At 44.1% G+C, this 14,976-nt stretch overlaps 1 protein-coding gene and 1 long non-coding RNA gene across 2 annotated transcripts in view; one reads left to right on the top strand and one right to left on the bottom strand.

Moving 5' to 3' along the window:
• LOC146811261 (uncharacterized) overlaps window positions 1-14,976 on the top strand; it is a 164,039-nt gene that overhangs the window by 107,775 nt on the left and 41,288 nt on the right. The gene's annotated exons all lie outside the window — the stretch shown is intronic.
• Window positions 6,654-14,976, bottom strand: part of LOC146811260 (uncharacterized) — a 119,145-nt gene continuing 110,822 nt past the window's right edge. The window contains exon 3 of the long non-coding RNA XR_014966707.1: window positions 6,654-6,690. This is a non-coding gene — a long non-coding RNA (uncharacterized LOC146811260). The remainder of the gene's footprint in view (window positions 6,691-14,976) is intronic.

Here is a 14,976-nt window from a genome sequence, read left to right as displayed (position 1 = left end):
AATATTCCACCAAGAAAGCCGGTCTTAGATCCACAGCATCTACACCTGCTCAAAGAAGAAGTAAAGGCATCACTGCAAAAAGGGGCCATCAAAATATTCCCACACAAGTATCAAACCAAAGGAGTGTACTCCGTTAGGGGCCAACCATATATTCATACACAAGTAGCAAAACAAAGGATGTACTCTGTTTATTTTCTAATACCAAAGAAAGATGGAACCCTAAGACCCATTCTGGATCTGCAGCCACTCAATCGCTACATACTATCAGAACATTTTCATATGGTCACATTACAAGATGAGATACCACTATTTCAAACAGGCCACTTCATGACTGCACTATACCTGAAGGACGCTTACCTGCACATTACAATCCATCCAGCACACAGAAAATTCCTGAGGTTTGTGGTAAGTGGACGTCATTATCAATTCAAAGTACTACCCTTTGGAGTAACAACAGCCCCAAGAGTCTTCACATAATGCCTAGCAGTAGTAGCAGGAAAACTGAGAAGAGAAAATATTCATGTGTTTCCCTACCTCGACAATTGGCTGATCAAGAGTCCAAACAAGAACAAATGTCTATCAGACACCTAAAAGACAATACATCCATTACATCAATTTGGACAAAATCACATCTCCAACCATCGCAAATTCAACCTTATCTGGGTTCAAAACAAACATCCACTTCAGCCACACCTCGCAGCCCCTCTGGACAGACCGCCAATGCGTACACTTTTCCTTCAGCACCACCACCGCACACAAGCCCGCCACGAAGGAACTGGAGCAAGGTCACAGAGGAGCACCTCAACTTTATCCTCGTCCACGACCCCCCTCTGCCACATCCGACGCCAGCTCTGTAGCCACGGAACTACACCGCTGGATCACCAGCTGCGCGGACAAGCTCGTCCCCCTCCACCGCCCGACAGACAACGCCCTCTGAAGGCCGCCTGGTTCACCACCGACCTCCAAGAAGCCAGATGCTCCTGCAGACATCTCGAGAAACGATGGAGAAACAGCAAAATCACCGAAAACCTGTCCACCTACAAACACGCCATGACGAAATACCACCAACTCATAAGAGCCACCAAGAGGACCTTTATCCGGGGCAAATTCCTCACCAACGTCAGCAACTCGAAGGAACGGATATCACACCGTCCCAGGACCTCTTCAACAAGCTCGGCTCCTACTTCCACCTGAAAATCAAGGCCCTCTACGAAAACTTTAGAGAACAGACTCCAGAAGTCACCCTTTCCTCCAGGACCCAATCCCACAGATGACAATCACAACCGATGCATCACTTCTGGGATGGGGAGCTCATATGAAGGACATTGTGGATCCGGGACACTGGACAGCACAACAGGTTCTACACATCAACGTGTTAGAACTACTGGCCATTACAATGGCTCTCAAAGTGTTCCCCACAAACATAGTAGGGAAAACGATACTTTTAAACACAGACAATATGACTGCAATTTATTACATTCAGAAGCAGGGGGGAACCTGTTCCATACAGTTATCCCAATTGGCACAAAAGATGTGGAAATGGGCGAACAGTCACAACATCCACCTCCTAGAATAATACAAACCAGGGGAGGACTACATAATTGCGGACCTCCTCAGCAGAACACACCAGGAGGTTCAGGAGTGGAAAATACACAGTACGTTATTACAAACATACTTCCAATGATGGGGAACCCCCACAATATACGTGTTGGCAAAAAAAGAAAACTCAAAATGCTTAAGCTTCGCATTCAGACATCCACACCCACAATCCAAGGGCAATGCTCTATGGATGAACTGGTCAGGAAAATGTGCCTATACCTTTCCTCCTTTCCTAGCATGTGCATCTGCAGCCAACACATGGTACGAGTGGATCATGTTACTTACCCTGTAAGTATCTATTCATAGCGTGTAGTGCTGCAGATTCACATGCACCCTCCCGCCTCCCCGGCAGGTATTAGATGGTGACAAAATAACTACAGACACAGCATGTCTAACAGCGAACTCCTACTAAGCAGACAATATCCTCACTCCATTAATGGCCAGAGGAAAGCAAACTTTCTAAGGAACAAAGCGCTCGACATGTGAAATGCCGCAGGGAGGAGGGACGACGCAAGCCCGATCATAAAACTTCCTTGAGTAAAAACAACTTGCAGAGTCCAGGCCCAATACTAAAGGGCAGGAGTATGCATAGCATGTGAATCCTCAGCACTACACGCTATGAATACATGCTTACAGGGTAACTAGCATGATCCTTTCCTTGCCAGAAGTGATTGGAGGCAAATTCATTCCACATACCTCAACCAGTAATTAGCCTTAAATAGGTGTGAACTTGTGTGAAATAACTCTCAGATGCAAACAATGGGCTGACCTGAGTGCGAAGAGATGACTCATCTGAACTCCACAGAATATGCAGGGTGGGGCATCTTTTTTGACAACACAGTGCCAAACCCTGCTTTACAGGTCTGTTGGGCCACACTGCAGTGCTTGACAGGTCTGCTGGGTTCACATTAACACTTGTGGCACACTTGAAAGAGGAGAGAACAGGATGCCAAGACTATTTGTGTGGATCCACTGTTGGGTTGCTGAAGGACTCTGCTTTTGTTCTACCAGACTTGTGTCTTTGGGTTTATTGTGGCTGCCTCCAACTGGATTTTAGGGCCATCCGTGGGAGTACACTAGGTTTACCATGGTACACTTCCTACACACAGCCCCAGTCCTCAGAGCCCAAGTTTAGTATCGCAAAAGACTTTCGCTATTTTCTAAAGGTCCAACGTGAGTAGGGTTGGCTCTGGTTTCTTTTACTCAATTAATTTGGGCATGTCCAAGTGTTATGGCCCCCCCTCTCCCCCCACTAGCTAGTGTCGGGTATAAATGTGGTACTTCCAGGTATTCACTTTAGAATACTTTCTGGACCTGCAGAGGATCAGAGGAGGACTCTACCTGGGAGGAGCCCTGAAGGACTGGACTTGCTCTCTGTTGGACCAATGAAAAGTATATTTCAAGTGCCATATGGCTTTATTTTGATGTATTTATTTAAAGAGTTTTATATAGTGCTGGCAGGACCCTTGGGTATCCGAGCGACTTACAGATAAGCTTATGTACAAGGTCGAGTTGATGGTATAGGTTACAAAGTGTAGTGGGACGGGTTACAGTAGTAAGCGATTTACATACATATACATAGATGAGGTTGAGATAGTGAGATAGTGTATATATAGTAAAGTACAGTTTCGATGAGTGCTGGGTCGCAGTGGTATGAGTGGAGGGGGATAAATAAGGTCTAACGTATGCGTAAAAGAGTCAAGATCAAAGCTAAGTGGTGGAGTCCTGATAGTTGAAGTGTTTGAGGAGAAGATCCTTTAATTGTCTTTTGAAGTTCACGAAAGAAGCGTTTGTTCTGATATGAACTGAGAGGGGGTTCCAGATTTTGAAGGCAGTGCCTGAAAAAGAGAGGGCTTTTTGTTTGGGTTTTCTAGGCGGGATGAGAAGCAGAGTTGGTGCACCTTAGAGTTCTTATCTGGCCTGCCTTAACCAATTTGGACGCAAGGTAAATAGGTTTCCTGGTGTGCAGAACTTTGTGAGTGAGGCAGCCCATTTTGAAGCAGCAACGGGCCTCGACTGGGAGCCATTGAGATTTTTAGGGAGGGGGAGATGTGATTGTGTCTTTTTGCTCCAGTGACCATCCTTGCTGCTTGCTGCATTGTAGAATGCATTCTTGGCTGAGTTCTTTATGTGTTGGTTCATGTTTAGATTAGGATTGAGGGAGATTCGTAAAGATTTGACGGATTTGGCTACGTTCAGTTTGCAGTTCAGAGCGTTAATGGTGTTTAGCCACTCTTGGACCTGAAAGGTTTGCCCATTACTAGTAGTAGCAGTAGGATTTCTATCTTATCTTGGTTGAGTTTTTAGGTGGTTGTGTGAGAGCCAGTTTGGGATTTTTTGTTGGGGTAGAGTTGAGTCTCCGTAGTTCTTCTAGTGATGTTATTTCTAAGTAGATCTGGGTGTCGTCTGCACATAGGTGATTGAGGATATTTGATTGAGAATAGAAGTGAGGGAGTTCATGTATATATTGAAAAGTGTAAGAGAGAGGACACCTCAGGTTATGTTGAATGTGTTGGAAGACAAGTTGTTGATATTTATTTGTTGGAAGCAATTGTGAAGGCAGGAGGAGAACCATTTCAGTACCAGACCATCAGCTCGGATCCTCCTTTTGGGGATTCGAGAAGCAACTTATGATCGACCGTGTCGAAGGCCGCTGATTGGAGGATGAGTCCAGAGACTGGTGTATGCCATTGGTTATCTTGAGTTGAGCTGAGTCCGTGCTACATCCTTTTCTGAAATCTGACTGTAGTGAGTCGAAGATTATTGGAGTCAATGTATTGATTGAGTTGGGAGAGAACACATTTCTCAAGTATTTTGACCAGGAAGGGAAGGTTAGAAATGGTTCTGAAGATGTTGAGGTTGTGCGGGTCAGCACCAGATTTCTTTAGCAAGTGACCTGTCCTAGCTTGCGTCAGTTGGGCATTGACCCATTGCTAAGGGAGCTGTTTATTATCTTGGTCTAGAGTGGTGTTAGGGCCTGATTGAGGCTCTTAGCCAAGGAGTCAAGGAGAGGATCTGCTATGTGAGAGGAGGGCTTAGAATTTGCAATCATCTTTGAGCCATGCTCCTGATACCGAATTGTACTACTAGTGTACGCAGGCTCAATATGCCCACCACTGGTTTCATCCCACCAAGACCCACTACTATAATTGACACGGTCAAGTGTACAACATGGGCAATATACTTTTTTTTTCTTTCTCTCTCTCTCTCTGAAATTATCCATAGTTATTTTTACAGAGAATAACCCAAGAGACACAAGCATGCGTGCACACTGGAATGCTTTTAAGGTGCTACCAGAGAGTTAGCACTAGGAATCATTCACAGGTAACTTAGGAACAATCAACTGACAGAAGCCAAACTCCTGGAACAAGTCATCATAGTAGAAAAGAAAGACAAACAAACCCAGCCAATTATATTACGCAGGTCTATGAACCTTATCAAGGGCCAAATTGAGCGCTTCAGATGTTAAAAGGCAGAGTTGGCACTACTGTGGCTATTATTTTTATGTGAAAAGAAACACAGCAGATAAGTTGTTAGTGTTTCATTTGCATGTTCAAAGAGCAAAAGCATATATAGCACTAATCAGAACAGTGCATGGTACACTTGCCACACAAGAACAGATAAGAGATTGACGTTCGCAGACTTCTACCAAAAGTTAGGTGAGGCAGGCTCAATCAACAGGGGGTCCTTAGATGGGACTTGCGTCTGAGCTTGCAAGAGTTATATTACTCTAGATTGGGCAAAAGAACCAGACAAACCACTTGAGAAGCAAGTGACAATAGCAGCTGTAAAGCCAATGAAACGTAACAAGGCCCCTGGCCCTAATGGCATACCTTATGCTTGAGGACCTGTACAACTCTTAAGGAAATGGGGAGCACAACCCAATCCGTGTGTGGTGCTGAAATTATGCTCTCCCCTAAACCTGAGAAGGATCTTAAGGTAAATATTGATACCAAACTATTCGCTAAAATCCTGACTAATAGACTGGACAGGATTCTTCCCTGGCTGGTAGGGAGACCAGGTCGGCTTTATACAGGGTAGGTAAGGATCTGTTAACATCTGTAGAGTGGCCCATCTCATTGAAAAAGCAAAGCTGAAAGAGATCCTGGCTCTCCTAATAACGCTTGATGCTGTAAAAGTGTCCAACAGAATGAGCTGTGACTTCACAGGGCTAAGGATAAAGGGATGAATTCTGTCTAATTATTGGTTCTCATCTGTAAGAGAACGGGTCCACAACACCTGTTTACAGTAAATAACACTTGGGAGAGGCACAAGGCAGGAGTGTGCCTTTTTCCGCCCTTTTGTTTGCAGTAGTGATAGAACCTCTACCCTTTGCTTTTAAAGAAGAGCCCAGAATCAGGGATCTAATGCTTGAGGATGATCAGCCTGTTTGTTGATGACTTGCTTCTAATGATCATCGAACCAGAGTCTAGCCTCTCAACTTTGATGAATATACTGTGCTGAAACAGAGCTGGCCTCTGGACTTGATAAATATGAAATCCTTAATATTAGTGTACTGCCTCTCCAGGCAAAGTGCTTAGGGCAGTGCTTCCCAAACTATTTAGAACCACTATTCACTTTTTAGTACGACAAACTTTCGGGACACACCTAGCTTTAAAGGACATGAGGTGGGCAATCTTTTTATGTAAATAAAGCCTCATGTGGTCGCGCCCTATCATTTACATATAGCATACCTTTCTTTTAAATGGTCACTAAATTTGCACAGACACAACGTTTTCTAATACAACTATATTGCACATAATGGATGTGTGGAAATTGCGATTCTCCTATTACCATCACTAGAGAATCTGGATTTCATTAAAGACACAGAGGCTAACATTATGCATAATACTGTTAATGCAGTCTCCAAGCAGTCGCATACATCACAAAGTAAAAGGTTCCAGAACAGAATAGGAACATATAAAAGGCATGAGCCAACAACAATCTGCCTCTTTTAGATGTGGTGGAGAAGAAAATAAGTCCCAAATTTTAATCTTCCAACGCTTGACTTAAACCAATCGTACAATGAAGGACGAAGATGAACGAGGAAGGAACCAAAAGGACAATCTTCTCTAAATTATGAAAGGTTACCTGAAAAGAGAAAAAGATATAAGCATTTCCAGAAAGGACAGAATGACAAGCAATGCACAATGCATCCTAATCAATATGATGTTATAAATAAGACAACTAAATCTTAAATAATGTTTGAATCAATAGAAAACATTTTCCATCATAGGTATTAGAGATGATGAGCAAAAAATATATATAATGTAAACCTTAGCCTTCCAAGGGAAGGGATGGGTGGGATAATGTGAGTGTCTAGTCATGGTAATAGGAGAATCGCAATTTCATTTCTGGAACGGAGGCTACATTATGCATGTTGGTAGCTTTGTAAGACTACATCAGACATGTGTTCAATTGGTTTGCAGTAATGTTGTGAGAAAGTGCTAGCATTAGACCAGTCGGCCGCTTTAAGAATATAGTCCAACTTACCACCAGACCAGAATGATTTACTGGCCATAGCACCTCTAAGTGAGTGAGCTTGGAATTTTGTTTTAAATCAATACCTGCTAAATTCATGACAATTTTGACCCATCTGACAATAGAGGTCGAAGTTATAGCTCTATGAGGTTTAACACAGGATATAAGTAACCGATTCACACCCTGAGCACGAAGACCGTTCATTCTGCGATCGTACTCGCTCATGCAATCTACCACACATAGTTTTGGGAATTAATCAAAGCGTGGATCAAAAATTGAATCAGACATAGTCTTGGTTCTCCTAATTAGCTCAAATCTGATACCAAACATATTATAGGATCTATTGGTAATTTCAAGAGCTTTGACATCAGAAATCCTGCAGCAAAAAATTAAAAATAGCAGTGTTGCGAGCTTGATGGATAGTGATTTCCTGTTCAGTGAGTATTATCAGGCCAATTAGTGAAGAGATCTGAAATTAACTTATCGTCCCAGAGAGACTCGTATCTGGGCTTAGGAGGTCTCCTTAGTCGAATACTCTTCATTACTCTACAAACAATAACATTCTTACCTACCGTTTTACCGCTGATAAGGGCATGGCCTGCGGAAATAGGCGATCTATAGCAATTGATTGTTCTATAGCTGACACCCCTTTCGAATTGTTATACAAGGAAGTTTACTATGTCAACAAGAGGTGCCTCCAAGGAGTCCAGGTTCCTTTCCAGGCACCAACGTACCCAGCTTCTTTATATGTTGTTATACCTGTAGTGAGTTCCTGGGGCCCATGACTCTCTGAGGAGAGTTGTAGCTGTCAACGAAAGTAATGAGATTTCATTGGATCTCCTGACACTCTCCAGGCAAGAAGGTTCAAACTCCCGGTCAGAATTAGGGGGTGACCTCCTCCATCTGCGTCTGTTAGAAGATTCTCTTGGAAAGGAATTTAGATGGGGTGGTTGCACGCTAGTTCTAGAGTGGTGGGGAACCAGGCCTAAGATGGCCAAAAGAGAGTTATTAGGACAAGGCAGTACTGGTCCTGTCTCACTTTCTGTAGAACTTTCTGGATCATGGCAAAGGGTGGGAAAGCGTAGACTTTGACTACTTTTCAAGACTGGAGAAAGGCGTTCACTGCCAGAGCACCCGGGTCGGGCATCCAACTGAAGTATTTTTCCACCTGAAAAGTTAGTCTGCTCGTAAAGAGGTCTATTTCTAGGGGTCCCCAAATCTTGTTGAGACATCTGAATACGGAAACATTGAGCTTCCAATCGCTGTGATCTAAAAGGAACCTCGAGTTCCAATCCGCCGAGATATTCGTTTTCGCTGTGAGGTAGTCCGCTCTCAGAGCGATCTTGTGTTCCAGGCAGAACATCCAAAGTTTTTTGGCTAAGTTCAAGAGGTCCGCAGATTTGGTACCTCCCAGACGATTTATATAGGCTACCGCGGACATGTTGTCCATCTTTAAAATGACTGATCTTCCCTGGATAGAATGTTTGAAGCTCATCAATGCGTAAAGGCTAGCTGTTAGTTCCAAGTAGTTTATGTGGTGAGTGGATTCCTCTTGCGACCAGATACCGTGCGTATTCTGATTGAGAAGGCAAGCTCCCCAGCCATGAAGGCTCGCATCTGATTCTAAGACAAATTCTGGTATTGAGACGAAAATTGCTTTGCCATTCCAGGCATCTAAATTCTCTAGCCACCAGGTTAGTTCCGATCTGGCTTCCTGATCTAGAGTAATGCGATCTCCGTATCAAAGGCCAGATCTTAGGGTTCTCGCTTTTACCCTTTGTAGAACCCGATAATTTAGGGGACCCGGAAAGATGGCTTGGATGGAGGAGGAAAGGAGACCCAGCAGTCTGGCTAGTTCCCTCAGAGACAGGTGTTCTTGTTTTAGTACATGTTTTATTTCCTTCCTGATTTTGGTTATTTTCTTTGATGGGAGTAGAAGGAGACATCTTGTTGTATCTACGGTGAAACCCAGGAACTCCAGGGTTCTGGAGGGAGTCAAAATCAATTTTTCTTTGTTTATAATGAATCCTAAGCTTTCTAGTAGGTCTATTATGGTCTTCAGATTTGGACTATCTGTGAGTGATCTTGGGACATTATAAGGATGTCGTCTAGGTATACGATTAGACGAATACCTCTTTCTCTTAAGGAGGAGGCGATTGTTCTCATGTCCTTGGTGAAGCACCATGGGGCAGAAGAAAGGCCGAAAGGAAGGGCTTGAAACTGGTACAGGTGGTTTTTCCACATGAACTGAAGGAAGGGTTGGTGAATTTTGCCCATTGGGATGGTAAAGTATGCATCTTTCAGGTCCAGTTTGACTAGCCAGTCTCCCTCTAGTAACAGATCCCTCAGGAGATGGATGCCTTCCATCTTGAAGTGCCTGTAAACCAGAAATTTGTTTAGTTCCCTTAAATTTATAACGGGTCTCCAACCCTTGTCCTTTTTCTCTACGAGAAAGAGTGTACTTATACATTTCAATGCTTCTAGTGGGACCTCTATTATAGCTCCTTTTTGAAGCATAGAGGAAATTTCCTCTTCTACTATTTTTGGTTGGTCTAGAGAGAGCATGATGTCTCTTGGGAAAGAAGTTTGTGTAGGAGTTCCTATAAAGTCTATCATGAAGCTGTTGACAGTGTTCAGTACCTATTGGTCTTGAGTAATTAATTTTCAATTCCGATTGAAGAATTTGAGTCTGCTTTCCACCTTTTGGGGCAAAGAAGGGGAAGGAAGAAGAGGTAGAGTACTAACTTTGTGGGTCGTTGTTGATGGTGGATCCACGTGTTTTAAACCCTCTGTTGCGAGGGCTTCTCCCTCTCAAGGGGGGTAGAACTGGGGAGGATTGTTGGGTTGGTAGCCTCTTCCATAGCCTCGGGATCTTGAGTAGGGCCTTTGATTGAAGCGGCCGGAATAGAAGCCCCTTCTTCCGGCCCGACCAAAAAGGTTAGGGTTAAAAACACGCTTCATGTTTTGTTGGGCCTTATCCAAGGCCGTAAATGTAGAAACGTACTTTCCTAAAGATTTTATAAGGTCTTCTCTGAAGAGTAACCCTTTGGGGTTTTGAAAGGGTTCTCTATCCGCCATGTCACTCAGTTTGGGATTAATTTTTGTCAATACGACTCTTCTCCTCGCAGCATTCAGGTTGGCATTGGCGTTGCCCAGCAGTATCAAAGCTCTCTGGCTCCATCCCCTGATTAAATCTGTATCCAGGGGTGTGCCATTCACGCGACTTTCCTCAGCAGAGTCGATGATCCTCGCTAAAGGTCCCAGGACGTCGAGGAGACGGTCCTGACACTCTTTGAGGGATCTTTCCATTCCTTTTCTCAGGTCCCTGCCGAGTTTAAAAAGGAATTTTTATTAGCTCTAGGTCAGGTTAGGGGTTTTGGCAGGTCTTGTCCTGAATTGAGGGTCTTGAGCACTCGGCTCGGAGTATATTGGAGTGTCTTTCTCTATCGAGTTTCTTAGCCATTTCCTTATGAATTTGGCCACATGATCCTGAGGCCACCACTCCGAGCTTCTCAGATGTTTGAGGTTAAGTGGGGAGAACATTTCTTCCCCCAAGGGGTTGAGGATACTGTCTTTGGAAGAGGAAGGGAGTTCCTCCATCGGTTGGCTGTAAAATTCTTGGTCGTCCTCATCCAAGTCAAGGACGTATTCGTCAGGTATGTCTGAAGACTCATCGTCTTGTAAATCGTTATCTCCCATTTAATATTGAGCACCATGATGCTTTGTGCCGCTAGGGACACCCAGATATTTTGTGCAGCTAAGGACACCAGGATAGGTCGTGCCGCTAAGGACACCCAGGGAGTTTGAGGCACGAGGGCCTCCATTAATTGTTGGGGTGTTAAGACCTCCCGAGTTAGTTGAGGTGCTAGGACCGCCCTTTGTTGTGCTCTTGGGGGTTGGTTGTTTGATATTTTTATTTTGTCTTTTCCCCCTTATTTCAATGAGGTCGTCGGAGGAGTGGTAACCTTGGTTCCCTATAAAGTTGTCGTCCTCGGTAGGGAAGGACCTCTTTGAAGTCAAAAGTTGATTCAAGGTCTCAAGCATGCACAACCTCATTTCCTTATGGATAATATTTTTGTAGGCCTCGTTGTCCATGCTAGGGATGGGGGCAATGGCGTTGTCTGAATCAATGTCAGACATTGCGCGGTAGCCAGGCTGCCTTAAAGGCTGGGCGTATTAGAGACCGTGGGTTTTGGACCCTTAAATGGTATAGCACCCGTAGAAAGGGCACTATAAAATAACGCAGGGGCTTTAATGCTGGGACAAGTCTTATAAAGGTGGACAAGCCACTCTAAAATGGGGGAACTTAAAGCTTGTTGGGCGAAGCTTTACAGATTCAGAGGCCTGATGGCACAAAACAGGTTTACTTTTAAAAATCTTCCTTTTCTTTAAGGTATATATCAGAATTAATCACTTGCGGGTCCAGCGAGTTTGGCAACTGTTGATCGCGATCTTGAAATCAAGCAACTGATTCTCGTGTGCTCGAGCGATCAGCTGCTGCCAATCTCCATGGAAACTCTATGCCTCGAGCGCGATCGTAATACTCGATCAGCTGGAGGCTCGTGGATACGTTGAGGAAAGGCACTTGGCAACGCGAGGATGTAGCGCCTCCGTTGCCACGGTGCCTTCCTTTAATGGCTGACGCGATGCCGGAGTGCTAGATAGCGCGCATCGCATCGGAGGGGGAGAGGTATCTCCCCGACACAAGCTTTTTCTCACGAAGGATCTTTGAAATTAGAAGCGGGCCATCACATTTAGCTTAAGTCATGAGTAACGGTAACCCATTAACAGTGGTACATGGAAATAAAAACAGGTAACAATTCCGGCAAGAGTAAGAAACATATGATTAAAAACATATGACGCGACCGGCGCAAGTTATCAGGTCGGGGCAGATGCAAGGGGAAGTCCATCTCCGGTCAAAGAGAGAGAGAGGGAGGGAAAAGGGAGATCTCTGTAAATTGGAGATCGGTATCGAGGTAGGAGAGAGGGGTTGGGGGTTAGTCCCACATACCGAATAAAATACTCTAAAATGGTACAAATAAGATTGTTAAGAGCAAGTATAAAAGTTGAACTTATCTGCTGGGAGACGTATTTAAAAGAGGCAAATTGTTGTTGGCTCATGCCTTTTTATAAGTTCTTATTGTTCTGTTCTTGAACCTTTTACTTCGTGATGTATGTGGCTGCTTGGAGACTGCATTAAAAGTATTATGCATAATGTAGCCTCGCGTTCTTGTAATGAAATCAGTTTCAGCAAATATTTATTAATTGTGTATCACCAAGTAAAGTGTCTTGAATTGTTCTGATCCTATCAACATTTTTGTTTCCATTACTCTTCAGAGTCACAAAAAAAGTGTCTTTATTTTGCTTTCCTAACTGCTGAATGTGTACAGTTAATTTATAGGTTTTTAGATTTTATTGTTTGTTATGAAAAAATTACACCCCACACAGCCTTTTCTTTCACACTTCATAAGGCCAAGCAAGACAGTTACACTTTACTTTCTTTCTCTGACTGCAAAGTTGGAGGACACCAGTCCCCATGTTGAAAAATAAGTAGCTTAGGATATTTTACCTCTGTCTTTAAAGCACATCAAATGTGACAACATAAATACAGAATTTAAAGACATCTTTATTTACTGCTTGGTATTTCGCGACCTACCAAAAATCAGCTTGCGGCCCCCAGTTTTGGAAAAACTGGCTTAGGGACCTGACCCCATTGGCATAGGCTAAGTCTTCTATTACATACCTGTACCTCAATATTTCCAGTTCCGTAACAGACTGGACAGAACTTGACTGGCCTACCGTAAAAACACAAATCCTTACATATCTAGCACATTGGAGGAGTTTATGTGTGTCATGGTTAAGTAGGATTCATATAATTAAGATTAATGTCCTATCTCGCCTTTTTGTATTTGTTCCAATCACTTTCCACTGCCATTCCGATGGTGGAATTGCGGACACTACAAAAAGCCATCATATAATTTGTGTAGGCCAAAGGCAAGGCGATACTGAATGAATTCCAACTCACGGCACCTATTGAAAGGGGAGGACTGGCATGCCTATATATGTTGAACTAGTACTATGCTGTTCACTTGTGTATAAAGGGTCCATGCGCAGATCATAGGCTTTTAACCTCTTCATATCTAAAATCCCTTGAACAGCATTAGAAATATGGGACATGCTAGCACTAAACAAGGATTTGCAATGCAATAGGTCTCCCATTTGCAAAATTTTAAGCTATTGGCATTGTAGAAGACAATGCCTTTTATTTAGATGTTTTCAAAACCAACACTTAGATAAAAGGTTTGTCATTAACAATGCCAGTAGTTCAAAGTCTCGGAAATGCGAGACCTATTGCATTGCAAATGCTTGTTCTACTTGCCTCAGACTGGACAGGGGCAACAGGAATTTTCCTGACTACCCGAGGAGCCTTGAGAACCACAAGTTATAATCGCAAGTCCGGCCCCTGTTGTCTGCTTCCGAGGCTCCTGCTTCCTCATTTGTCTCAATGACAGCTCCTTCTCTTGATTCTCCTCCCATGTGTTGGTCTTCCCTCCATGGTTCATTGACAGCTTCCTTCCCACCATGCACCATTTCCTCTCTTTGCTCTGTAGGCACACATCTAGTGTTTCTTTGCTGTCCACACATCCTCCTCCATATTTGGCACATCTCCTTCCTGAGTCTCTTCTTTGTATCCTTGTTTTTCTTTTTTTGTGCTGGCTCTGCCCCTTCTTCCAGGTAGCCTTTGTTTGTGGGATCGGCAGTGAACCCTGAATATTCCTTTTAAGACCAGTGCTCCCTTTACAACGTGTCTCTATTTTTCTCTCACTTACTTCTTTTTTCTGTCTCTCTCACCCTATCTCATTCTCTTCCTCTGACTTTGTGCTCCTCTCCCATCTTTCTCTGGCTGTTTCTCTCTTGCCCTGTCTCTTTACCCTTCTGCCTGTCCCGGGCCATTATCAGTGGCTTGAAGAAACGGCACATGTTTCAAATGCTTTTGCTTTATTTTTGTATTACAAAAGCCTCAGCTCTGATAGGCTGTGAGAAATGTTTGAACGGCATGAACAATAATACTGCCAAGCTTTGGTGGTCAGCGCTTTATTTTTGTTTGTACATGCAAACTGAAAGTTTGCTGATTAGCTTTGGTAGTTCCCAATGATTGCTTTGTTTGGATAGATCAATGTTGGCAAGAGCATTTTCTCAGTCGCTTCTTTCAATGTACCAGCTGCGGAAGTATACCAGACACCTCATAAAAACGTATGCTTCAGAATGGGGTTTATTAATCAAATACAGAGTCATGTAGAATCTCTTTTTCAGTCAATATCATTTAATGTCTAGGGGGTGTGGCCTGGCAGCTGAAGATGACAGCCGCAACTTGAATCAGCTCCGCAACAGGCACGTTAAGTATCCATAAAAATATTTTCTTAACTTCGCACATCACTTATCGGAACGGAACTGCTTGGTACAAGCGAGCACCTCGGGGTGCACATCACAACTCACTCCTGGCTCCCCTATATGCTTCTGGTAGCAGAAGACAGCGGGCAGAGCGGCGGGCTGTGACAGACCAAGCAGCAAAGGCACAGGTGGTGCACACAACCCTGCAGAAGACGCCATAGCACCGCATTCATGCAGACTGGGACTCGCCTGAGCCCCGGAATTGGTGACCGTCGGCCCACGACCAAACCAATGACCTGACCTGGCTGCAGCGCCAGCGTGGAGGCAGGTCACAGAGAGTGGGAGCCGTCTGGTCGGGGGAGCGCACGCACCCAGCACCAGGTCAGATTCTTCTGCTGCCCTGTTTCCGGCTGCCGCATGCCACGGAAAATACTGCTGGGCTTGATGAGCCGCACATGGCAAGAGGAGGCTGCCGCATTGGGGAGGTGCTTCAACCTGTGTATC

This window comes from Triturus cristatus, chromosome 7 (assembly GCF_964204655.1).
Source record: "Triturus cristatus chromosome 7, aTriCri1.1, whole genome shotgun sequence".
In the NCBI taxonomy this organism is placed as follows: Eukaryota; Metazoa; Chordata; class Amphibia; order Caudata; family Salamandridae; genus Triturus; species Triturus cristatus.
The sequence above is the reverse complement of the archived record's forward strand: the minus strand, read 5'-3'. Positions and strand labels throughout refer to the sequence as shown.